The 27,061-nt window shown below is 45.4% G+C and overlaps 1 protein-coding gene across 1 annotated transcript in view; it reads right to left on the bottom strand.

The window, feature by feature from the left end:
- Nucleotides 1–27,061, bottom strand: part of CenG1A (Centaurin gamma 1A) — a 675,383-nt gene that overhangs the window by 293,936 nt on the left and 354,386 nt on the right. The gene's annotated exons all lie outside the window — the stretch shown is intronic.

Here is a 27,061-nt window from a genome sequence, read left to right as displayed (position 1 = left end):
GAAGTGAGAGTAATTTACTAGCGTGCAGCAGATCGGTGTGAGCGTTACTGCGACTACCGCAACGCGCAGCGCATTCGTCGCAACCTGTACAATGAGCCTCGACGCAAAAACCTGGCGGTCAGAGGAAGGCCAAGCTGCGAGTAGATGGGAGATCAGAAACTGTCTATCTCTGCTGAGAAACATTATTATTATTATATTAGTATTATTATTATTACCTCTCATATATCTATGATGAGTTTCGAGAGTCTTACTACTCTCGGAGCCCGGCCATGGGCCAGGCTCGTATTTTTATTTTAATATTATTATTATTATTATTATTATTATTATTATTATTATTATTATTATTATTATTATTATTATTACATATATAACTGCTTGGGTTTGCCCAGTTTCTGTTCACGGTTCTCACTTGTGTTGTTCGCCTCGCCACCGCTAAGTTCAACTAACTCATTATAGTAATGGTGTACAAAACAGACACATATATGAATAACAAACATGTGCAACACTTGGGTATCTTTACTGTGGCGATGTTTCGCCCGTGGCTTTATCAATTCAGTACATGGAATAAACAGCGGGAAACGTAAAGACGAAATTTAGCAAGACCAAGGAATTGATCTCAACCCACTTCTTTCTCCATCCAATCTCTGTACTGGACTGGTAATGCAACTGGCTGGCATAACGCCGTCATAATAAATGATAAGATTTACATACTACATAATACTCTAGTCATACTAAGTACTGATGAAGACTGTTGACCTCAGAGATATATTTGTGTGAGTCCAGAATGACAGCTGCTGACATCTTCCCTTAAACTGACTTGGGTGAGGTTCGTCAGGAAAAAGGACAGGTGTTTCCTGACGCGGGTCTTAGTCATATGACCCACCGTTGGAGCTTTTGGTTATCTGGCCGAGACCTTCCACTGGCCTACCCCTCCACCAATTTAAAAATTATGGTTATTATTATAACTACTTCCTTTATGAACTAACTTGATTGACCGTTACTAGACAGACAGACGCATATAGAGAAAGACAGAGACAGCGACACAGACAGGTATACAAGAAGGAAGCGACACAGACAGGTATACAAGAAGGAAGCGACACAGGCAGAGAAAGGACAAACAGTACGAAAGATAAACAGGAATATCTTGACAGCCCCAACATAGAGGAACAAGCGACGTAAATCATAACTATGCTCATGCAGTGTGAGGCAGTAACACCAGCAGTGTGAGGCAGTAACACCAGCAGTGTGAGGCAGTAACACCAGCAGTGTGAGGCAGTAACACCAGCAGTGTGAGGCAGTAACACCAACAGTGTGAGGCAGTAACACCAACAGTGTGAGGCAGTAACACCAACAGTGTGAGGCAGTAACACCAGCAGTGTGAGGCAGTAACACAAGTAATGTGAGGCAGCAGCACCAGTAGTGTGAGGCAGTAGCACCAGTAGTGTGGGGCAGCAACACCAGCAGTGTGAGGCAGTAACACCAGTAATGTGGGGCAGCAGCACCAGTAGTGTGAGGCAGTAACTCCAGCAGTGTGAGGTAGTAACACCAGTAATGTGAGGCAGCAGCACCAGTAGTGTGAGGCAGTAAAACCAGTAGTGTGAGACAGTAACACCAGTAGTGTGAGGCAGTAACACCAGTAGTGTGAGGCAGTAACACCAGCAGTGTGAGGCAGTAACACCAGTAATGAGGCAACAGCAGCAGTAGTGTGAGGCAGTAACACCAGTAGTGTGAGACAGTAACACCAGTAGTGTGAGGCAGTAACACCAGTAGTGTGAGACAGTAGCACCAGTAGTGTGAGGCAGTAACACCAGCAGTGTGAGGCAGTAACACCAGTAATGTGAGGCAACAGCACCAGTAGTGTGAGGCAACAGCACCAGTAGTGTGAGACAGTAACACCAGTAGTGTGAGACAGTAACATCAGTAGTGTGAGTCAGTAACACCAGCAATGTGAGGCAGTAACACCAGTAGTGTGAGGCAGCAACACCAGTAATGTGAGGCAGTAACACCAGTAATGTGGGGCAGCAGCACCAGTAGTGTGAGGCAGTAACACCAGTAGTGTGAGACAGTAACACCAGTAGTGTGAGGCAGTAACACCAGCAGTGTGAGCCAGTAACAACAGTAGTGTGAGGCAGTAACACCAGCAGTGTGAGGCAGTAACATCAGTAATGTGGGGCAGCAGCACCAGTAGTGTGAGGCAGTAGCACCAGTAGTGTGAGGCAGTAACTCCAGCAGTGTGAGGTAGTAACACCAGTAATGTGAGGCAACAGCACCAGTAGTGTGAGGCAGTAACACCAGTAGTGTGAGGCAGTAGCACCAGTAGTGTGAGGCAGTAACACCAGCAGTGCGAGGCAGTAACACCAGTAGTGTGAGGCAGTAACACCAGCAGTGCGAGGCAGTAACACCAGTAATGTGAGGCAGTAACACCAGTAGTGTGAGGCAGTAACACCAGTAGTGTGAGGCAGTAACACCAGTAGTGTGAGGCAGTAGCACCAGTAGTGTGAGGCAGTAACACAAGTAGTGTGAGGCAGTAGCACCAGTACTGTGAGGCAGTAACACCAGTAGTGTGAGGCAGTAACACCAGTAGTGTGAGGCAGTAACACCAGTAGTGTGAGGCAGTAACACCAGTAGTGTGAGGCAGTAGCACCAGTAGTGTGAGGCAGTAACACCAGTAGTGTGAGGCAGTAACACCAGTAGTGTGAGGCAGTAGCACCAGTAGTGTGAGGCAGTAACACCAGTAGTGTGAGGCAGTAACACCAGTAGTGTGAGGCAGTAGCACCAGTAGTGTGAGGCAGTAACACAAGTAGTGTGAGGCAGTAGCACCAGTAGTGTGAGGCAGTAACACCAGTAGTGTGAGGCAGTAGCACCAGTAGCGTGAGGCAGTAACACCAGTAGTGTGAGGCAGTAACACCAGTAGTGTGAGGCAATAGCACCAGTAGTGTGAGGCAGTAACACCAGTAGTGTGAGGCAGTAACACCAGTAGTGTGAGGCAGTAGCACCAGTAGTGTGAGGCAGTAACACCAGTAGTGTGAGGCAGTAGCACCAGTAGTGTGAGGCAGTAACACCAGTAGTGTGAGGCAGTAACACCAGTAGTGTGAGGCAGTAGCACCAGTAGTGTGAGGCAGTAGCACCAGTAGTGTGAGGCAGTAGCACCAGTAGTGTGAGGCAGTAACACCAGTAGTGTGAGGCAGTAGCACCAGTAGTGTGAGGCAGTAACACCAGTAGTGTGAGGCAGTAGCACCAGTAGTGTGAGGCAGTAGCACCAGTAGTGTGAGGCAGTAGCACCAGTAGTGTGAGGCAGTAGCACCAGTAGTGTGAGGCAGTAGCACCAGTAGTGTGAGGCAGTAACACCAGTAGTGTGAGTCAGTAGCACCAGTAGTGTGAGGCAGTAACTCCAGTAGTGTGAGGCAGTAGCACCAGTAGTGTGAGGCAGTAACACCAGTAGTGTGAGGCAGTAGCACCAGTAGTGTGAGGCAGTAGCACCAGTAGTGTGAGGCAGTAACACCAGTAGTGTGAGGCAGTAGCACCAGTAGTGTGAGGCAGTAACACCAGTAGTGTGAGGCAGTAACACCAGTAGTGTGAGGCAGTAACACCAGTAGTGTGAGGCAGTAGCACCAGTAGTGTGAGGCAGTAACACCAGTAGTGTGAGGCAGTAGCACCAGTAGTGTGAGGCAGTAGCACCAGTAGTGTGAGGCAGTAACATCAGTAGTGTGAGGCAGTAGCACCAGTAGTGTGAGGCAGTAACACCAGTAGTGTGAGGCAGTAGCACCAGTAGTGTGAGGCAGTAGCACCAGTAGTGTGAGGCAGTAACACCAGTAGTGTGAGGCAGTAACACCAGTAGTGTGAGGCAGTAGCACCAGTAGTGTGAGGCAGTAACACCAGTAGTGTGAGGCAGTAACACCAGTAGTGTGAGGCAGTAGCACCAGTAGTGTGAGGCAGTAACACCAGTAGTGTGAGGCAGTAACACCAGTAGTGTGAGGCAGTAACACCAGTAGTGTGAGGCAGTAGCACCAGTAGTGTGAGGCAGTAACACCAGTAGTGTGAGGCAGTAACACCAGTAGTGTGAGGCAGTAGCACCAGTAGTGTGAGGCAGTAACACCAGTAGTGTGAGGCAGTAGCACCAGTAGTGTGAGGCAGTAACACCAGTAGTGTGAGGCAGTAGCACCAGTAGTGTGAGGCAGTAGCACCAGTAGTGTGAGGCAGTAACACCAGTAGTGTGAGGCAGTAGCACCAGTAGTGTGAGGCAGTAACACCAGTAGTGTGAGGCAGTAGCACCAGTAGTGTGAGGCAGTAACACCAGTAGTGTGAGGCAGTAGCACCAGTAGTGTGAGGCAGTAACACCAGTAGTGTGAGGCAGTAGCACCAGTAGTGTGAGGCAGTAACACCAGTAGTGTGAGGCAGTAGCACCAGTAGTGTGAGGCAGTAACACCAGTAGTGTGAGGCAGTAGCACCAGTAGTGTGAGGCAGTAGCACCAGTAGTGTGAGGCAGTAGCACAAGTAGTGTGAGGCAGTAACACCAGTAGTGTGAGGCAGTAGCACCAGTAGTGTGAGGCAGTAGCACCAGTAGTGTGAGGCAGTAACATAAGTAGTGTGAGGCAGTAACACCAGTAGTGTGAGGCAGTAACACCAGTAGTGTGAGGCAGGAACACCAGTAGTGTGAGGCAGTAACACCAGTAGTGTGAGGCAGTAGCACAAGTAGTGTGAGGCAGTAGCACCAGTAGTGTGAGGCAGTAGCACAAGTAGTGTGAGGCAGTAACACCAGTAGTGTGAGGCAGTAGCACCAGTAGTGTGAGGCAGTAGCACCAGTAGTGTGAGGCAGTAACACCAGTAGTGTGAGGCAGTAGCACCAGTAGTGTGAGGCAGTAGCACCAGTAGTGTGAGGCAGTAACACCAGTAGTGTGAGGCAGTAACACCAGTAGTGTGAGGCAGTAGCACCAGTAGTGTGAGGCAGTAGCACCAGTAGTGTGAGGCAGTAACACCAGTAGTGTGAGGCAGTAGCACCAGTAGTGTGAGGCAGTAACACCAGTAGTGTGAGGCAGTAACACCAGTAGTGTGAGGCAGTAGCACCAGTAGTGTGAGGCAGTAGCACCAGTAGTGTGAGGCAGTAGCACCAGTAGTGTGAGGCAGTAACACCAGTAGTGTGAGGCAGTAGCACCAGTAGTGTGAGGCAGTAGCACCAGTAGTGTGAGGCAGTAACACCAGTAGTGTGAGGCAGTAACACCAGTAGTGTGAGGCAGTAGCACCAGTAGTGTGAGGCAGTAACACCAGTAGTGTGAGGCAGTAACACCAGTAGTGTGAGGCAGTAGCACCAGTAGTGTGAGGCAGTAGCACCAGTAGTGTGAGGCAGTAACACCAGTAGTGTGAGGCAGTAGCACCAGTAGTGTGAGGCAGTAGCACCAGTAGTGTGAGGCAGTAACACCAGTAGTGTGAGGCAGTAACACAAGTAGTGTGAGGCAGTAACACCAGTAGTGTGAGGCAGTAGCACAAGTAGTGTGAGGCAGTAGCACCAGTAGTGTGAGGCAGTAGCACAAGTAGTGTGAGGCAGTAACACCAGTAGTGTGAGGCAGTAGCACCAGTAGTGTGAGGCAGTAGCACCAGTAGTGTGAGGCAGTAGCACCAGTAGTGTGAGGCAGTAGCACCAGTAGTGTGAGGCAGTAGCACCAGTAGTGTGAGGCAGTAGCACCAGTAGTGTGAGGCAGTAGCACCAGTAGTGTGAGGCAGTAACACCAGTAGTGTGAGGCAGTAGCACCAGTAGTGTGAGGCAGTAGCACCAGTAGTGTGAGGCAGTAACACCAGTAGTGTGAGGCAGTAGCACCAGTAGTGTGAGGCAGTAACACAAGTAGTGTGAGGCAGTAGCACCAGTAGTGTGAGGCAGTAACACCAGTAGTGTGAGGCAGTAGCACCAGTAGTGTGAGGCAGTAGCACCAGTAGTGTGAGGCAGTAGCACAAGTAGTGTGAGGCAGTAACACCAGTAGTGTGAGGCAGTAACACCAGTAGTGTGAGGCAGTAGCACCAGTAGTGTGAGGCAGTAACACCAGTAGTGTGAGGCAGTAACACAAGTAGTGTGAGGCAGTAGCACCAGTAGTGTGAGGCAGTAACACCAGTAGTGTGAGGCAGTAACACCAGTAGTGTGAGGCAGTAACACCAGTAGTGTGAGGCAGTAACACCAGTAGTGTGAGGCAGTAGCACCAGTAGTGTGAGGCAGTAACACAAGTAGTGTGAGGCAGTAACACAAGTAGTGTGAGGCAGTAACACAAGTAGTGTGAGGCAGTAACACAAGTAGTGAACACCGAGGCCTTGTTACCTAACTTTCATGTGTATCACCCAGCAAGTAGCAAATTTAGGATGGATGGAGAGGACTGACGGAAGAAGTCTGATTGATGGAGGAGTGTGACTGATGCAGATTGATGGATGGATGCATGGGGCTACTTTTTAACAAAACTGTCTACATCAGTCCCCCCCCCCACTCCCCTCTTACATAATTGTTCCATTGATGGAACAAAAACAGTTTCAATGTCATATTCCATCACATCAGCCCTCTTCGCTCTCTATCAGTCCCTTCTCCCTCCATGAGTGTTAGACGTGAAAATTGTGTAGAAAGAAGCATTGGAGGAACATTTGGCCACCTCATGCTGGGTCAACACGTGCCCCTGACCGCGTGTTGGGGTCACTGCACATGCGCCCCCAACCCCGTGTTGTCATCTCACACGCCTTAACAACACGATCACCTCGTGCCCTTTAACCACGCCCGTTGACCACACGTTAAAACCACCCCTCCCCTCGACCACGTGCTGTGGACTTCACGAAAATCAGGTCTGGGACCGAGCCACGCGAGGCATTGACCCCGGAAATCGACTCCAGATAGGCAAGACAGACCAGCAGGAACCAGTAAAAATCTACACGCCACAAGACAGCGTGTAGGTGGACACAACAAGAGCAATGTGACCAGACAACATTTCTCCCTGGGTACTGAGAGGAGCAGATGCACTGTGAGACCCACAGAGAAGATTTTTAACCAGTCGCTCAGATGGGCCAGTCACAGAAACATAAGAATTAAGGAACACTGCAGCAAACCTACTGGCCCATGCAAGGCAAATCCTAGTTAAAAATGTTACGATATCGTTCCAGACCAGACTGAACTCTACTCCAGGCTGAGGGACTGATCACCTCAAATAAATTTTCTCCAAGGTTGCTTGATTTCACTACCACACCTGCTGCCTTGGTATTTGACTGAAGAAGCCTACTGTGTACGCGAAACGTTTCAACGATGAAGATACCCAACTGCTGCACATGTGTTTTAATCGTCAACTGATCAGGCTGGTTTGGCACCGCGTAACGGGGACAATGACTCCCAGAGTCGACTACAGGTAGACACATACACTGCAAGTGACACTGTCAGAATTCTCCTTAGTTAACCATGACTGAAAATGATTCCTCACTTTCAAGCAACTTTAAACTGAATATGATAATGGTACACAATACCAAGAAGTTGATAAGATAAATATGCAACAGTAAGGTATCTTTATGCCGAAACGTTGCGCCTACACAGTAGGCTTCTTCAGTCGAGTACTGAAGTCAGCAGTAGCAGTAGCGATGTAGAGACGATGTAATCAGTCCATCACCCTTGAAGACGTAGTTTTGAGGTGGTCAGTCCCTCAGCCTGGAGAAGAGTATTTGACCGAAGAAACCTTTCAACAATAAACATACCCAATTGTTGCACATGTGTCTTAATCTTCAACCTGTAAGTATTTTATACCATTTTCAACATATACTACCTACCCCTGCTAGGCAGGTCCTACTCACACACCTGTCTAGCATATTTTTAAGTTACCAAACAGTTCTTGCTTCAACGACGCTACTTGGCAGTTTGTTCCACTCATCTACAACTTTACTGCCACAACTGTACTTTCCTATATCCTGTCTAGATGAATATATATCTATCTTCAATAACTGAAAGCTGTGTGCATTGCACTGCGGTTGATAATAACGTTATCTGTGTTGAAGTGCAATTATCTTTTTTTTGTGCGAGGGGGAGATGTTGTAGGGGAGCAGGTGGGGGTAAATGTTGATTGGGGAGTAAGGTAAATGTTGGAGAAGGTAGATGTGGGAGGGGAAAGGAAGGCAGATGTGGGAGGGGATAGCAAGGTACGTGTGGGAGGGGAAAGGAAGGTAGATGTGGGAAGGGCAGTAAGGTATATGAAGGGGATTATGAATCTATCTCCCCCCCCACACACACCTTCCTCCACCACCTCCCCAAATTCTCAATCTAAAAAAATCCCACACCCCACATCTGCCAGCACATACAATCCCATACCGCCCACCTGCCAGCACATACAATCCCATACCGCCCACCTGCCAGCACATACAATCCCTGTACAGCTGGAAATCAATAAGCAGAGATCAATTAGGCAGGTGGAAGCTGATAATCAAGTTAACAATATTAAACTAGTTTTTACCTCGTTTGATGAATTTATGAGGGATAATGAGGGCGGTGAGGGCAATAAGAGGGGCGTTTTATAACTGTTAAAGATGTACTGACAGTGTGAGGTTAACACAAGCAGGGAGTGTATACTAGTGACAGTGTGAGGCTAACACAAGCAGGGAGTGTATACTAGTGACAGTGTGAGGCTAACACAAGCAGAGAGTGTATACTAGTGACAGTGTGAGGCTAACACAAGCAGGGAGTGTATACTAGTGACAGTGTGAGGCTAACACAAGCAGAGAGTGTATACTAGTGACAGTGTGAGGTTAACACAAGCAGGGAGTGTATACTAGTGACAGTGTGAGGCTAACACAAGCAGAGTGTATACTAGTGACAGTGTGAGGTTAACACAAGCAGAGAGTGTATACTAGTGACAGTGTGAGGTTAACACAAGCAGGGAGTGTATACTAGTGACAGTGTGAGGTTAACACAAGCAGGGAGTGTATACTAGTGACAGTGTGAGGCTAACACAAGCAGGGAGTGTATACTAGTGACAGTGTGAGGCTAACACAAGCAGAGAGTGTATACTAGTGACAGTGTGAGGCTAACACAAGCAGGGAGTGTATACTAGTGACAGTGTGAGTCTAACACAAGCAGAGAGTGTATACTAGTGACAGTGTGAGGTTAACACAAGCAGGGAGTGTATACTAGTGACAGTGTGAGTCTAACACAAGCAGAGAGTGTATACTAGTGACAGTGTGAGGTTAACACAAGCAGGGAGTGTATACTAGTGACAGTGTGAGTCTAACACAAGCAGAGAGTGTATACTAGTGACAGTGTGAGGTTAACACAAGCAGGGAGTGTATACTAGTGACAGTGTGAGTCTAACACAAGCAGAGAGTGTATACTAGTGACAGTGTGAGGTTAACACAAGCAGAGAGTGTATACTAGTGACAGTGTGAGGCTAACACAAGCAGAGAGTGTATACTAGTGACAGTGTGAAGTTAACACAAGCCGGGAGTGTATACTAGTGACAGTGTGAGGTTAACACAAGCAGGGAGTGTATACTAGTGACAATGTGAGGTTAACACAAGCAGGGAGTGCATACTAGTGACAGTGTGAAGTTAACACAAGCAGGGAGTGTATAAACACAAGCAGGGAGTGTATACTAGTGACAGTGTGAGGTTAACACAAGCAGGGAGTGTATACTAGTGACAGTGTGAAGTTAACACAAGCAGGGAGTGTATACTAGTGACAGTGTGAGGTTAACACAAGCAGTGAGTGTATAACAATGACAGTGTGTGGTTAACACAAGCAGGGAGTGTATACTAGTGACAGTGTGAGATTAACACAAGCAGGGAGTGTATACCAGTGACAGTGTGAAGTTAACACAAGCAGGGAGTGTATAACAGTGACAGTGTACAGGAGGGGAGGGAAACTGGTACCTCATAGCAGCCACCCCCCCACACACACACACAAACACACACACACACAAACACACACACACACACACACACACACACACACACACACACACACACACACACACACACACACACACACACACTAGCCTACAATTATTTATGTCCTGCAGAATTTACGGTAACATTCGTACTCTTAAGCTTTTAATGAAGGGTTTGGTGGCACTGAGTACTTGTGTCACGACAACTACTCAGTGCCACAGTGCCACCACCTTGCTGTGCTGGTTGACCCAGTTCTGGCTACTTAATGCGAAAATGCCATCTTGGTGTGCTGGTTGACCTAGTTCTGGCTACTTGCCCACCCATCCCTCCACCTTTCCCAGTTTAAGTAGATATGGAATGAGAAAACTTTAGGGTAACGAGAATTCTGGATGAGGGGGAGGAGGTAGGACGAAAGAGGAAGAAGGATTTATAGGCCAAGGAGTAAAGAAAGGGAGGGAAAGAAAATGTGTAGGAGAGAAGTGGGTGTAGGAGAGTTGTAGGAGAGAAGTGGGTGTAGGAGAGTTGTAGGAGAGAAGTGGGTGTAGGAGAGAGAGGGATATGTGAGTGTAAGGGTGAGGAGAGGGGTCCACCACAGGAGTTAAACCATCACATTGACCATCACACTGACCACTACCAACACTGACGCAAGTGTATTAACACAACAGTACACATCTCACATAATCACCACTGTTTACTATAATTATTATTGACTCCCTGAGGATAGGAAATCACTGGGCCCCAGCCACAGGACCAACAGTACCTTTACTTTTACACAAACGACAACTCTACACACACACACACACACACACACACACACACACACACACACACACACACACACACACACACACACACACACACACCGTCGTCAGATGTAGGAAGCGTCATTCGTAATCTTGTAGAACTCTTTAAGTGTTGGCAATAAACGGAAGCGAGACTTGACTACATCATCTCGTCTCACTGCCTCACACAACACAAGCTGAGATCACCACAAACGTTCATGTATTTAATTCACTGAAGTCACAGTGGGGGCCCTTGGTAAATGTCCTAATATAGAAATATATCTAGAAGGATGATACACAAATATCCCGCACATAGGAGAGAGGAACTTACGACGACTTGGACCATTTACAAAGTCATTTTTGTAAATGGTCAAAGTCGGACCGAAACATGGACCGAAACATACATAAATAGTACATTCTCTCTCCTATGTACGGGTTATTTGCGTATTGTTCCAGTAACGGTATTGTGCCTTTTTTGCTCTTCCTAGACGGATGAATCTGATTAGACCGGCATAATACATTGTCCTGCTAGATTTAGGAATGTTAGCCATAACTTCTCTCAGAGCTATAAATGAACTGAGATATCAAATAATGATGCAAGAAGCAACGTAATCAGCTGAGGAAAACTGAGCACGCTGGCCTGACGTTGCAGCTACCAGGATATTTAGAGCCATCAATTAAGTGATGATAGCCGGAACGTGAGTATCAACGTGCCAAGGTTATTATAACCCTGAGGGATAAAGACATCAATCACAGGCTTCATGTCAACCTCTCCCCCCTCCCTTCCTCTACTGTCCAGGCAACATATTAGAGCACCGAGTAGAGCGTCATGGCTCCCCCATCCCTCCTCCCTGATCTTTATACTCCAGATTTAAGACTTTAACCTATTCTCCACTGCTTTGTTGATTCTTTAATAATATTTGACAACCATCAAATCTCACCAACATATTACGGTCATCGGACAACTACCTTTATTATTATTGCATTATTATTATTATTATTATTATTATTATTATTATTATTATTATTATTATTATTACTCACGAAATCGTAATTACACGATTGCAAACAGATTGCAAACAAACCACTCGCCTTGGTTTCAAACCCCACCCGTACCGTGGCTTATTATTATTATTATTATTATTATTATTATTATTATTATTATTATTATTATTATTATTACTCTGTTAAAGGAAATAACAATGGAGTGAACTCAGAGAAAATTTTAAGATATCAGTCATGCACAGGATAACCATGTCCGTTTTGAGTCATGGTTTACTGCTTAGCTATCCTGGGTGGGGGGGGGGAGGGAGTGGCGGGATGGCTGTGGTAGATGGGGAGAGGTATGGGGAAGGTGGGAGAGGGGAGGGGGTTACTCCCACACCTCACAATACATCAACATACGCACGGATCAACAAGAAAATCATCAATCTCCTCCACGACGCTGAAAGTTTCCTGCAAGACGGCGGAACAGTCTTGACTGATAAGTCAAGTGGTAAATTCCCTTATGTATACTGGGAGGCAGTTGAACAGTCTTGGGCCTCTAACACTTATTGTGTTGTCTCTTAGCGTACTCGTGGCACTCCTGCTTTGCACTGGGGGGGGGATGTTGCATCTCCTGCCGAGTCTTTTGCTTTCGTAGGATCAATGAAGGAAAGAAAAACCTGCCTGCCTTCCTGCCTGCCTTCCTGCCTGTCTGCCTGCCTGCCTGCCTGCCTGCACGCCTGCATGCACCTGCTTGCCAGCAAACACCCACTCCATACACCCGCAAGACATGCTCACACCACACGCCCAAACCTCGCACCCACACCACACACCCACACCATCGCATCATAATTACAGACTTACCTTACAACCACAACACGCAACCCCAAAATACAATCACTACACACGCAAACCTTACACCAACAACAACAACAACACACACACACACACACACACACACACACGCACACACACACACACACACACACACACACTGGAGGCCAGGAGATAGGGAAGACATGATAACGACATATAAAATACTGAGAGGAATTGACAAGGTGAACAAAGACAGGATGTTCCAGAGATGGGACACAGCAACAAGGGGACACAGTTGGAAGTTGAAGACACAAATGAATCACAGGGATGTTAGGAAGTATTTCTTCAGCCACAGAGTAGCCAGGAAGTGGAATAGTTTGGGAAGCGATGTAGTGGAGGCAGGATCCATACATAGCTTTAAGCAGAGGTATGATAAAGCTCACGGTTCAGGGGGAGTGACCTAGTAGCGACCAGTGAAGAGGCGGGGCCAGGAGCTTGGACTCGACCCCTGCAACCTCAACTAGGTGAGTACAACTAGGTGAGTACACACACACACACACACACACACACATCTCAACCACAGTGCCCGCAAATTGTAACGTACCGTACATACGTACGTGAATGTGTGTTTGGGGCTATTAAGAATTAGCGTGATGAGGTTAGCGTGGGATTTATTAGGATTTATGATGCTTGCAATACGATCCCTTCCTCCCTTGACTGAGCACGACTCACTGACCATTATTTGAGCTCTGGTACCGAGCCACGACTGATGATCACGCCCCCTCACTGCAATTGTGCCTGATTGCAGAGCTGCAGTGACTGCTTAGTAACAGAAATATGATTGGGGACATGATTACTTAGAAAGAGAAGTATGATTGATTGAGGGACATGATTACTTAGAACTATAACTAGCTGTGGAGGTGAATGAGTGATACTTATATAACTGACTCATTATATACACAACCCGCACATAGAAGAGAGGAGCTTACGACATGTTCTTGCTCTTATTCTCTGTGGGCCCCTAGCTCCCTTGTGGGCCCCTAGCTCCCTTGTGGGCCCCTAGCTCCCTTGTGGACCCCTAGCTCCCTTGTGGGCCCCTAGCTCCCTTGTGGACCCCTAGCTCCCTTGTGGGCCCCTAGCTCCCTTGTGGGCCCCTAGCTCCCTTGCAGTGCTCCTCTTTCTTAGTATTTGACTGGTTCCTCCTCCTTACTACCTTTCCCACTACTACTACCTTCTGCCTCTACTACTACTACTACCACCACCTCCTGCCTATATATACTTCCTTCTCTCCTTTTCGTTAGTTTGACTTTGTAAATGGTCCAAGTCGGACCGAAACGTCGTCGTAAGCTCCTCTCTTCTATGTGCGGGCTATCTGTGTATCGTTCCAGTCACAGTATTGTGCCTTTTTTGTTAATTACTATTATATACTGGAGGGGTTAATGCATGTAAGTACCATATATATGCAGAACAACCACTGTGAAACACTTCTCACATTATCAAGGAACTATCATAGTTCCTTGATAATGTGAGAAGTCACGAAAGCGCTTGGAATTTCACTATTTTCTCACAGTAGTTGTTCTGCATACTGTGATATCACCTGTTTACTGTGATCTTATTGGATATATATATATATATATATATATATATATATATATATATATATATATATATATATATATATATATATAAACAACTATTGATGAATAAACAGAAGGGTGGACGAAGGGCTTGAACCGCGGTTCGTACACTGAAGAGTCCGACGCACTACCGTCTAGCCTGGGTTGGTCTGGGAGATAAACAGTAGCCTCACTTTTCCATTATCATAATTATAATACAAGTAAAAGAGCATTAACTTAATTAAATACCGCACTGAGCTGAGCAACGGGCCACTTCAATTTGCAACACTAAATACCCCATCAACTGAAGAGTCAGGTAATGGAAGCATACATGTGCAGCATTAACTAGGCCATTATTTTTAGATCCAGACACTGGAGGCAGATGTTTGAAGTATTAACTAGAGGCATTAACTAAGAGAGGTATCTGGAGTCTACATGAAAGGTGTTCTGGGGGTCAACGCCCCCGCGACCAAGTCATTGACGAGGCCTAAGTGATGGAGGAAGATAGAATTGAAGGAAATATAGAGACACCAAATCAGTGAACAATGTTTAAAAGGAAGAGCCCAAGAACTTCAAGATTAAATAGCACAGCTGGGAAGAAGTCAACAAGTTGGTAGACTGTAGATGATTAAGAGGGTAAGAGAACACCAGAGACAGTATACACTGGGTAGACAGAACGCTAGACAGTCAGGTCAGACTAGCATGGAAAGAGAACACCAGATACAATGTAAATTGTGACTATCACGTCAACTACATCAATGGAGGTACACACACGCCTCACTGGAGGTACACACACACGCCTCCTCACACTAACAACAAAAGCACCAGTGGTAAACACGGTAACTGATGTCTATAACAAACCATCCCTGTAACACCAGTGACACTAGACAGTCGTAAACAAGCAATACACGTCACTCGAGGGTGGAAACATCTAGCTGTAGGCCTTTTACAAATGTTGTCGGCACTTCGTCAGGACCTATGTAATGTTGCAATGGGCATAAGAACGAAGCGTTGTCTACAATACGAAAGGCCAAGAAGTAGTTCTCTCCATTCCCTAGTGACTTGTATTGCATACATACGCAATACACATTATATATATATATATATATATATATATATATATATATATATATATATATATATATATATATATATATATATATATATATATATATATATATATAGAGAGAGAGAGAGAGAGAGAGAGAGAGAGAGAGAGAGAGAGAGAGAGAGTCTTTCCTTTCTGTTTCTCCCCTCGACTGTTGTAGTCTTGTAATACTGTAAAATAGCCTCCGGTAATTTTCAACTCCTCCTTTCCTTCCTCTCATTCATGCATTCTCCACTGTTCCCCCTCCAAGTAAACGGAAGAGAGACTGAGGAAGGAGCAGGGAAATGAGAGGCAGAGGGAGAGACAGGGAGGAAAGGTAAACATGGCCGTCTGGCGTTTGCCTTATTAATTTTTCAAGCAATACAAATTCCGACCAACTATGTAAATGGAGATGGAGGAGAGGAATATGAGAAGGGAGGAGAGGAAAATAAGGAAGAGGAATGACGAGGAGGAAGAGTAGATGAGAAGCGGAGAGGACGTGCCTAGCAATACACTCCATACCTCAATAAACGTTACAAATCATCGCCTCGCTGGCCCGGTCTCAGACCCGGCTTCCTTTTTGATTGCTTCCTCAGTGAGGCTTCTGATGGTCACGTCACGTCACGCAGTAGGGCGGTGACACCACATCCTGGCTGATCAGGAACGCTTTCCATGAAGTTATGAAATTCAGACGAAGATAATTACGGGTCTATTGCTGTAACACACTGGCCGTCCTCCACCTAGACAAAGTGACCCCAAGATTATTATCAAAGACAAAAAGGTACAATACTCTGACTGGAACAATAAACAATTAATACATAGGAGAGAGAGAAGTTGATGACGACTTGGACCATTATTATTATTATTACATTTACGGGAGAGCGCTAAATCTGTAGGGTCATACAGCACCTTGGGGAATGAAGAAAAAAAAGGAAACCTTCACCAGCATTCATTCAGTTGCTGTCTTGCCAGAAGTGTGAGGACGCCACAGTTCAGGGAACGCCCCCCCTTCCCCGTCCCTCCTACTGCCATCTGCACTTACACTGGCAGGGAAGGTATTAAAAACACCTTGAACCTATTATGCTTACCTGAGTTATCTCTCAGCGTACTTACTGAACCTTGACTTTACAATGAGGTTATATTACTACGTCTGATGTACCTCTCGCACTTGAGAGGAACTAAGAATGTATGTTTTTCAGGTATAAATTATGATGCACCTGTTTCCGTTACTCGGGAACTACAGTTCGAGGAATTTTAGATGATCTCAATAATCTGCTTGATTCAGTCAAGTAAAACTGGTCAACAGCAGTTAACAGGCATTGTCATATGCTATGAATCAACCCGTGTAAACATAAATGTAACTACACACACACACATACACACACACACACACACACACACACACCTAGTAGCGATCAGTGAAGAGGCGGACTCGACCCCTGCAACCTCAATTAGGTGAGTACAACTAGGTGAGTACAACTAGGTGAGTACACACACACACACACACACACACAGGAGCCAGGAGCTCGGACTCGACCCCCGCAACCTCAACTAGGTGAGTACACACACACACACACACACACACACACACACACACACACACACACACACACAAACACACACACACACACACACACACACACACACACACACACACACACACACACACAAACACACACACACAAAGTCTTCCTCAGCAGCCAGAGGGGGTCCTGCACAAAGTAAACAGAACATTCTCTGCTCTTGCTGTAAATACCATGTTGAATAATGAGGTTTTAGGAACACCTCATTTGTTCCTCAGTTCACACTTTTTACATACCTGATGCAGCGTTAATAACAGGCCCTATATAGTGCCTGTGAAAGGGGTACGTAAGAGGGGGAAAGAGAGTAGGTGTGTGTGAAAAAAGTGGTACGATGCGAGGGCCAATACGTTAGTAGTAAGAGGCGGAGACAGGAGCTGATTTACCTAATATATATGTGCCCTGTCTCGAGAGTTTTCCTACGCTGATGGAAAACTGCAAGGGTGCATGCTGTATGCTGCGCCAGGATGCACCTTGTTTAAGAAACGCAATAGCCAAAGGTTCGTGAAAGTGCTGGTGTGTGTTCACCAACACACCAGAACACAGTCTTCCAGTGTTCACCATCACACACCAGACACAGTCCTCCAGTGTTCACCAGCACACAACAGAACACAGTCCTCCAGTGTTCACCAACACACACCAGAACACAGTCCTCCAGTGTTCACCAGCACACACCAGACACAGTCCTCCAGTGTTCACCAGCACACAACAGAACACAGTCCTCCAGTGTTCACCAGCACACACCAGACACAGTCCTCCAGTGTTCACCAGCACACACCAGACACAGTCCTCCAGATAAATTAGACACATGTGCAACTCTTGGGTATCTTTATTGAGGAAACGTTTCGCCACACAGTGGCTTCATCAGTCCATACGTAGGAGAAACTTGAAGAACAGGAGGAGAATGAGGTAATCAGTCCCTCAACCTTGAGTCGATGTGTTCAGTCCATCAATCTTGAATAGAATACGGCATATCAGCGGAGAAGCAGCTTATAAACCGTATGGCAGGAGAGGAGAGAGGAGAGCTGCTTCTCCGCTGATATGCCGTATTCTATTCAAGATTGATGGACTGAACACATCGACTCAAGGTTGAGGGACTGATTACCTCATTCTCCTCCTGTTCTTCAAGTTTCTCCTACGTATGGACTGATGAAGCCACTGTGTGGCGAAACGTTTCCTCAATAAAGATACCCAAGAGTTGCATATGTGTCTAATTTATCAACATGTCGGTTCTCTGAACCATTCATCTACAAACAGTCCTCCAGCTCTGCCGCATCGCTAGTCAGTGACATTTCGTTGTGACTTGGCTGTGGGTTCAATAAAGCCACGTGTACTGAGACAAAGGTGGTCCAGGAACGTCAAAGAGCGCTCTCTGAGTCACCTTCCTGGCCTTGTGGTGACCTTGACTGCTTCCATGGCAGCCAATCCTCAAAAAATAACGAGCGTACGGTTTCCAACAATTTAAGCTGCTGCGGTGCATACATTCACTACAGCCATGCATAACTCTACGAAAAAAAAGGCCAGGCTAACTAAATGTTAATATGGAAGATTTTAAATTAGGCAACCCAACCTAAGATGGTAAATGAGACATGTGCCACACCTGGGTCTACCTGGGCCAACCAGTAGCTTTATCAATTCAACACAGAGGTGTTAAAACTGGAGACCGTAGAAAGACAAGGTAATCAGTCCCTCACCCACTGGTTGGGCGAAACATATTAAGGGTACCTAGGTATTGCATCAGTAACTTCTTTATCAGCTTGTCGACAGTCTATACCATTACTGATACCAGACATAAAATATTAAAATTTCCGCTTGACCTATATCGTTCGAAAATTGACATGTAAACGCTTTGGAAAATGAACGATGTAATTTGAGGACGGGTTGTCCATGGTGACCGTCGCCTCTTCACTGTGACCTTGTGACCTGACCTTCACGTGATTTCAGTAACCTTGACCTTTATTTTACTTGCACGAGTGCCAAAAGACTCGCGATGTGTGTTGATCTATCTCTCCTCTAACAAGAGAATCCTGAACCTCCAGCACCTGTAGTGAAGTGTTCTGAACCTCCAGCACCTGTAAAAGAAGTGTTCTGAATCTCCTGCACCTGTAAATGAAGCGTTTTGAACCTCCAGCACCTGTAATGAAGTGTTCTGAACCTCCAGCACCTTTAAAGAAGTGTTCTGAACCTCCAGCACCTGTAAGTGAAGTGTTCTGAACTTCCAGCACCTGTAAATGAAGTGTTCTGAACCTCCAGCACCTGTAAGTGAAGTGCTCTGAACTTCCAGCACCTGTAATGAAGTGTTCTGAACCTCCAGCACCTGTAAGTGAAGTGCTCTGAACTTCCAGCACCTGTAAATGAAGTGTTCTGAACCTCCAGCACCTGTAAATGAAGTGTTCTGAACCTCCAGCACCTGTATGTGAAGTGTTTGGACCCCGAGCACCTGTTCGTGAAGTGTATAAATCAATATTGCTGGGAGCCACACTAAAACTTTACCCTCGTCACGTCAACATTGGCCGCCGGGTGCCTGAGGTGCGCTCTGACGTGACTAGACCCAGTGCTCACAGCAACACCACGAAGAATTTAGTTTTCAGAGAAACACACCACACCATAAAAAATGTTCATTAAGGTGAAACAACCAGATTCACGCTGGTTTCGTTTTATCTAGTAAGGATAAACAAAGGTATGTTTCGTGTAGTTAGAAATACCATCATCGTTATACTCAGGCATATATACTAGTTTTCCATTGTTTGTTTGTTTGTTTGTGCGCGTGCGTGTGTGTGTGTGTGTGTGTGTGTGTGTGTGTGTGTGTGTGTGTGTGTGTGTGTGTGTGTGTGTGTGTGTGTGTGAGAGAGAGAGAGAGAGAGAGAGAGAGAGAGAGAGAGAGAGAGAGAGAGAGAGAGAGAGAGAGAGAGAGAGAGACAGAGAGAGAGAGAGAGACAGACAGACAGACAGACAGACAGACAGAGTGCAGACTATGACATCTGTGGCAGGTGTTGTCTGGCAATACAGCTGCTCTTGCAACATTGATTCAGGCAGTAGCTCACTCTTTCTGCCGCTCACGTTTTTAAGGTTCGGTTGTTTCTTTAGGCAGACGACGTGAGGTATTATTGATGGTACTTCCGCAGCGCCTTGAGGTGCCTCTCGCATCATTTCCACCTTTCTGCAGCACCGTCAGCATAACAACTGCAGGGTACACCAGCAGCCTGGTATTTGATATATCGCCAGCCTCAGATATTTTCATTCTTCAGGCGAGCCAAAAGTTACACTTTCATAATTTTTTCTTTTCTTTTTATTTATGGGTCTGACCAACAAGGAACTTCTTATATATATGTGACATGTTAAAAATTCTCGACTCTCATTCAGTACTGTGTAAGGCCAACCTAGCCATCTCGTTGCACCACACTTGTCTTCTAGGCAGTTAAAATTACGTATAAGTTATATTTAAGTATACGTATATTTAAGTAAAAGCGTTGGTGTCCTGTGCACTCAGTATGACCCCCCCACACACAGGGGATATGATAACGACATATAAAGCACTGAGAGGAATTAATAAGGTGGATAGAGACAGGATGTTCCAGAGATGGGACACAGTAACAAGGGGTCACAGTTGGATGTTGAAGACTCAGATTAATCACAGGGATGTTAGGAAGTATTCTTCAGTCACAGAGTTGTCAGGAAGTGGAGGCAGAATCCATACATAGCTTTAACAAGAGGTATGATAAAACTCATGGAGCAGAAAGAGTGACCTAGTATTGACCAGTAAAGAGGCGGAGCCAGGAGCTGTGAATCAACCCCTGTAACCACAACTAGGTGAAAACACACTTATAGGAGCGAGAGATGGGAAGAACTGAAGTGAACAGCAGGGAAGACATGGGAGCACTTCAGGGGTATGTAAGTTACCCCGTCTTCTAATAACACGTTAATTTTCCCACTATAATCTACCTTGTCCATAATTACTATCGCATCTGCTTTGTCTGTTTCATAAAGTGAAGTCCAGGATCTTTCCTTAATTCATGGTATAACTTAACAAATTTTTGAGGACAATTGTATTGCTATTAGAAGACGGGGGAACTAATGTACCTCTTAAGAGAACATAGTGTCAACGCCCGAGGTTCAAGACTATTCTTAAGAATCTCTTGTAAGGTACTCTATCGAAGGCTTTACTTAAATCCAAATAAACAATATCATATTCTTTATTACTGTTTTTATTACTGAGATATATTGTCCCAACAAGGGCAAAATTTTTCAAGAAGAAAGTGGATTACTATCTATTCAAAGTGACTGATCCAGGTTGAGACTGATCACCTTACGTGTAAGGAAGACTGGCCTAAGGCTGGGCCGCGAAGGTAGAAGAGCCCTGAAAACAGGTGACGGGTATTAAAGGTCTATCCTCTTGAAGGTAGAGTAGTGAAGGTGGCAGCACGAGGGGTCTTAAACAAACCATGATTCCTTAACACACATCCTCTTTAAAGGTAACAATGACCCGGGCTTACCTACATTCACATTCCCGAGCTGAAACACACACACACACACACACACACAAGCAGATTACGATACCCTTGTTCTCTCCCCTCTCAAGGTAAGGAGGCTGAAGGAGGGGAAGAACAGTGGAAAGGGATAGAGAGGATGAGGAAAAGAGAAAGGGAAAGAAAAATGGGAAGACAAAAAGTAAAGTAAAACGTGAGGAAAGCTACATAGAGTGCCAGGAGGAAAGTTATTAACCGTATACTGCCTTTCTTGCCCCTCCTTCATGACTTATGGTCCTCCATTTGTCTCCCTTCGACACATCCGCACCTATCCATCTTCCTCACTCATTTTCTCTTTCCCTACCCTTCCTATCGCTACCCCTGTCTTCCTCTCTCTCTCTCTCTCTCTCTCTCTCTCTCTCTCTCTCTCTCTCTCTCTCTCTATCTCTCTTACTCTAGCTAGCACTAAAAGAGTTCCACAGAATTAAAGATAATAGTTCCAACAGTATTTCACCAGGTACAAGACATGTACGTACTGATTCAGACGTTTATTAGGGAAACATTTCTAAATGACAGCCTTAAATAGGAGGTTCAAAATGATTGTTTGATACACAAATAACTCACTCATAGGAGAAACTTATGACTGACGTTTCGGTCCGACTTGCACCGAACTAGTTAGTGGTCCAAGTCTGACCGAAACGTCGTAATAAGTTTTCTCCTATGTGCGGGTTATTTGTGTATTATTCCAGTCACAGTATTGTTCCTTATTGTTCTTTATGACTTTAATATACTGACTAATGAAAGACTGGATATCAAATTACCGTATTTTCCGACATATAAGACGCGCCTTTTCCCACAAAAAGTCTTGAAAAACCAGCCTGCGTCTTATATGCTCAAGGTCAGGGTTAAGGGTAGGCTTTGGGTTACACTTTAGTAGCTGTTTACTAACGTTACGTTACAACTGCTTGCAAACATCGTCTTACGTCTTATATTCTCGTGCGCCTTATATGCCGGAAAATACGGTAAAAGCAATATGGAGGCAATGAATGTATTTAAACATACAGGAGCAGACATGTCAGCAAATAGGCCTAGCAAAGACGAAGCGAGCCACAGAACAGATGGTGAGAGAAAAAAGTAGGTGGTGTGCTAAAGCATCTGTGGAAGGTAGGAAGTTTATATATACAGATAAAAAGTATAGCGGTATCAGTACTTATAGGGTGTGAGACATGGTATTTAAACGTTGCAGCAAGGAGGATGCTGTAAGCAGCGGATACGTCATGTTTGAGAACAATATATGGTGTCACTATTATGCAGAGAACGGGGAGCACAGAAATCAGAAGATGGTGTGGGGCTACGAAAGGTATAAATCCGAGGATGGAAGAGGGGTTCTTGAGGTAGTTCGACCATTTAGAAAGGTTGGAGCTGAATAGGCAGAATGCAAGCAAGCAGACAAGCAGAGAGAAAGAGAGAGAGATTGAGGAAGGCCATATGAGCAGGCAAAACAGAAAGTCGGGTCAGTCAGGGAGGGAGGGAGGTCAGGGAAAGAGGTCAGGGAGGGAGTGAGGGAGGTACTGAAGGGAAGGAGGTCAGGGGGAAAGGAAATCAGGGAGGGAGGGAGAGAGGTCGGGAAAAGAGGTAAGGGAGGGAGGGAGGGAGGGAGGTCAGGGAAAGAAGTCAGGGAGGGGAGGAGGAATAGAAAGAAAGGCAGACAGGGAACAGTTAGGGAGAAAAGCAGGCAGTGAGGGAGGTTGGAAGGAAGACAGACAATGAGATAAGTAAGGTAGAGCGAAAGACAAGCAGAGAGGGTAAGTACCGAGAAAGGAAGGCAGGGGGTAAAGGGGTAAGGAGGAAGGCAGGCAACGAGGTAAGTAGGCAGGAAGGAGGGCAGGCAGGGAGGCAGGAAGGAAGTCCTTCACCATGCACCTCTCTCTCTCACTGCGCCAGCAGCAATCTGCTGGCACCATTAAAAATGCGCCATAGAGAGGAATAACGAATTTTCTCCTTGCATACGTTTTCCAGTGTTTAAAAAGAATACAGCACATGAGAGAGAGAGAGAGAGAGAGAGAGAGAGAGAGAGAGAGAGAGAGAGAGAGAGAGAGAGAGAGAGAGAGAGAGAGAGAGAGAGCATAATGACATCAACGAAATAAACTTAGTTAACCAAACGAAATCGCTGGCCACAGATGACTCTAACTTCATCTTGTTCCATATTTGTATGTCTCATAACAACAAAAAGGCCTTTAAATGAGATGATGTCAGTAACAGCTCTTAGCTTATAAATAAAGTTAGGACCCTTTAAACTAGTCTTATAGTAAAACCCGGTGTACAAGAGAAAGAGAAAGTTTCATCGATGTTTCGCTCTGCCCTGAACCATTATCAAATCACGAAAACTGTTGGTTGACTGGGAAATCTATCAACCACATTAGTGCGACTCTCATTCTGCCACAGAACAAGTCATGTAGTGAAAGGATATATTTACTGGTAGACATCACACCACCATAACGTTCATTAAATCTATCAACAAGACACCTGTAAAGAACTGCAAGGTCAAAAAAATTACGAAAAAAAGAGCAGTCAAGTCTAGAAATATCAAAAAAATAACTGCATAGGCCTAAAAATGTTCGAACAACAAAGGTCTAAAAGAAAAAAAAAAAAAAGAGATGTAGTGGTAGTTCTGGAGAACTGATTGCTGTGGTTGTAGGTACTGCTGGTTGACTGGTAGTTGGTTAGTTAACGAGGTTCGAAGCCTATCGAGTACACTATTCCAATTAGCCTTTTCACCACCAGACAAGAATTCATTAATCTCTAAAAAAAATATAAAAAAAAAAACAAGGGATGGAAGCAAACTCTCAGTAAGAGAGAGACACCTGATAATATTTACATGGAAAATATTTGAGGGTCTTGTCTCAAATCAACGCCAGAATATGTGACATCCAGTGGGGAGCACACTAGTCTTCCAGTGGGCCAATGACAACGTGATGCTCACTGAGGATAACTTTTATTTACCCCGTTGTGGAGTGATGTGCAAAACAACCACTGTGAAAAAATAGTGAAATTTCAAGCGCTTTCGTAATTTCTGATATAATCAAGGATCTGTAATAATAGAACAGCAGAAGGCTATACAAGACTGAGATAAAATCTCACTGTGATAATGTGACGGGTGTAAAGTCGGACGTGACCGTGAGGTGGTATCTTAGCCTTTTATAACCTATTGTTCTATCATTATCACAGTTCCTTGATAATGTGAGAAACCACGAAAGAGTGTGGATTTTCACTATTTTTTTCACAGTGGTTGTTTTGCATATTGTGATAGCACCTGGTATCTTATTGCACCTCTCCAAGTATATATCTTGTATGGGAGTAGTGACAGGCACTCTGAGTGGACTGGTAGTTGGTAGTTACGGGTCGCGAGTGCTTGACTGGTTCCGACACGAACTAATAATCACCAATGACTACGAGAAAGCTGCACGTCGAAAACACTATAGCATAACACAGATGGTAGGAGAGAGTGAAGGAGAGAAGGAACAGGTGAGTGTTTGATGTAGGAGGAGCAGTAATAACAGGAGGAGCAGTAATAGCAGGAGGAGCAGTAATAGCAGGAGGAGCAGTAATAACAGGAAGAGCAGTAATAGCAGGAAGAGCAGTAATAACAGGAAGAGCAGTAATAGCAGGAAGAGCAGTAATAACAGGAAGAGCAGTAATAGCAGGAAGAGCAGTAATAACAGGAAGAGCAGTAATAGCAGGAAGAGCAGTAATAACAGGAAGAGCAGTAATAACAGGAAGAGCAGTAATAGCAGGAAGAGCAGTAATAACAGGAGGAGCAGTAATAGCAGGAGGAGCAGTAATAGCAGGAGGAGCAGTAATAGCAGGAGGAGCAGTAATAGCAGGAGGAGCAGTAATAGCAGGAGGAGCAGTAATAGCAGGAGGAGCAGTAATAGCAGGAGGAGCAGTAATAGCAATAATAACAGGAGGAGCAGTAATAACAGGAGGAGCAGTAATAGCAGGAGGAGCAGTAATAGCAGGAGGAGCAGTAATAGCAGGAGGAGCAGTAATAGCAGGAGGAGCAGTAATAGCAGGAGGAGCAGTAATAACAGGAGGAGCAGTAATAGCAGGAGGAGCAGTAATAGCAGGAGGAGCAGTAATAGCAGCAGAAGCAAAAACAGCATCAGCAGAAGAGGGAACAACAGAAGCAGCAATAAGTACAATAAAAACAGCAGAAGGTACAATAGAAGCAGTAGCAGGAGCAGGCACAACACACGAGGCAGCATCCACAACAGAAGGAGCAGTAGGGGTAATGCAAGTAGCAACAGGCACAACAGAAGCAGCAGCAGTCACAATAGAAGCAGAAGCAGGCACAATAGAGGCAGAAGCAGCAGCAAGAACAATAGAAGCAGCAGCAGGTACAACAGAAGCAGCAGCAGACACAATAGAAATAGCAATAAGAACAACAGCAGGCGTAGAAACAAGAGCCAGTGTTAGTCACAGTGTTAGTCACAGTGTTAGTCACAGTGTGGGTCACAGTGTGACCACAATGGGCCTCCGCCAACATAATCACACTGCCAACCTCTTACACGTCCCGTCGAGCATCTGAGAACAAACCTTGCAAGATGCCAGAGTAACTGCTATTGTCCACCCATCGCCCCGCCGCCCACCACCCACCACCCGCCGCCCACCGCCTCCCCAACGAAGGAACCCACCCCAGCAAACCACAGTGCACTATGCACACTATAGCGAAGAAAAAACTGCACCCCTTCTTGGGACCGCTAGAAAAGGGAGAAGAGGGGCAGTGAAAGGTGAATAAGCCGAGGTTTGGAGAAGGATGCCTAGGTATAAATAGATAAACGTCAGGAAGTATTTCTTCAGCCTGAGGGTGGTTAGGAAGTGGACGAAGTAGTAGTGGAGGCAGACTTCATACATACTTTTAAGAATAGGTATGGCAGGGCTCACGAGGCTAAGAGAAAATCTAGCAAGTGGGAAGTTAAGAGGCAGAGCCAGGAGCTGAAGCCCGACCCCTGCAACCACAAGAAGGTGAATACAAATGAGTACACACACCTGCATATTCATCACAGAGAATGTTACCAGCTTCGGAAGGTCACTGATTAAGTACACTGTGGTTGGTGCCAAGTTTCTGCTGTGGTGGTAGCAACAGTCTTGTTGCTCAGGGAGTCACCAGGAAAGTCTGATCACAGGCCGGACTACAGGAGTAGAAAACTCAGGATACAGGTCATAGGTATGTGACTGACATGACGTGTGTGTAGCTGCTGCTGCTTCACCATGTATTAAGCTCACCAACCTTGTGTTATGCAGCTGGCGGCTACAGTGACACGGCTGCGTGCTGCTAGTACCAACAGCTTGAATCACCAGGCTAACAGGTGCACCAATACTCTTGCATGTCTATACTCAAAAGAAGTATATCAGAAGCATTTTTCGAAATTTAAGAATTAGAATTTGTGTAAACACAGAAAATTATCATACAGCGTGACTAACTTTCTCAGAAATTAAAATTCATTGCAATAATAAAGCCACATTTTAAAATAATAGCTATGGCACACGGGATTAGATTTCAGGTCTTGCCTGAAGGCTATTACATACCAGCTAGCACCACTTCCCTCATCACTGGTCTCAGACCAGTAATGAGGGAAGTGGTGCAGTAATCTCAATGACTCTCCATTTGCTCCCTCTAAACTAGTAACACTTACTAGTATTATTTTAAATATTCGTAGCAACATGATTCATGATAAAGTTAACTTGCCCTTTTTTTGTTTATATGTCAATATTTATTCTGAGTTTGATTTCAACTTTTAAATATGTGAATTGCAATATGATAAGGTAGAAATATGGAAATAAAAAT

The sequence above is a fragment of the Cherax quadricarinatus genome, chromosome 82 (assembly GCF_038502225.1).
Source record: "Cherax quadricarinatus isolate ZL_2023a chromosome 82, ASM3850222v1, whole genome shotgun sequence".
NCBI lineage: Eukaryota > Metazoa > Arthropoda > Malacostraca > Decapoda > Parastacidae > Cherax > Cherax quadricarinatus.
The sequence above is the reverse complement of the archived record's forward strand: the minus strand, read 5'-3'. Positions and strand labels throughout refer to the sequence as shown.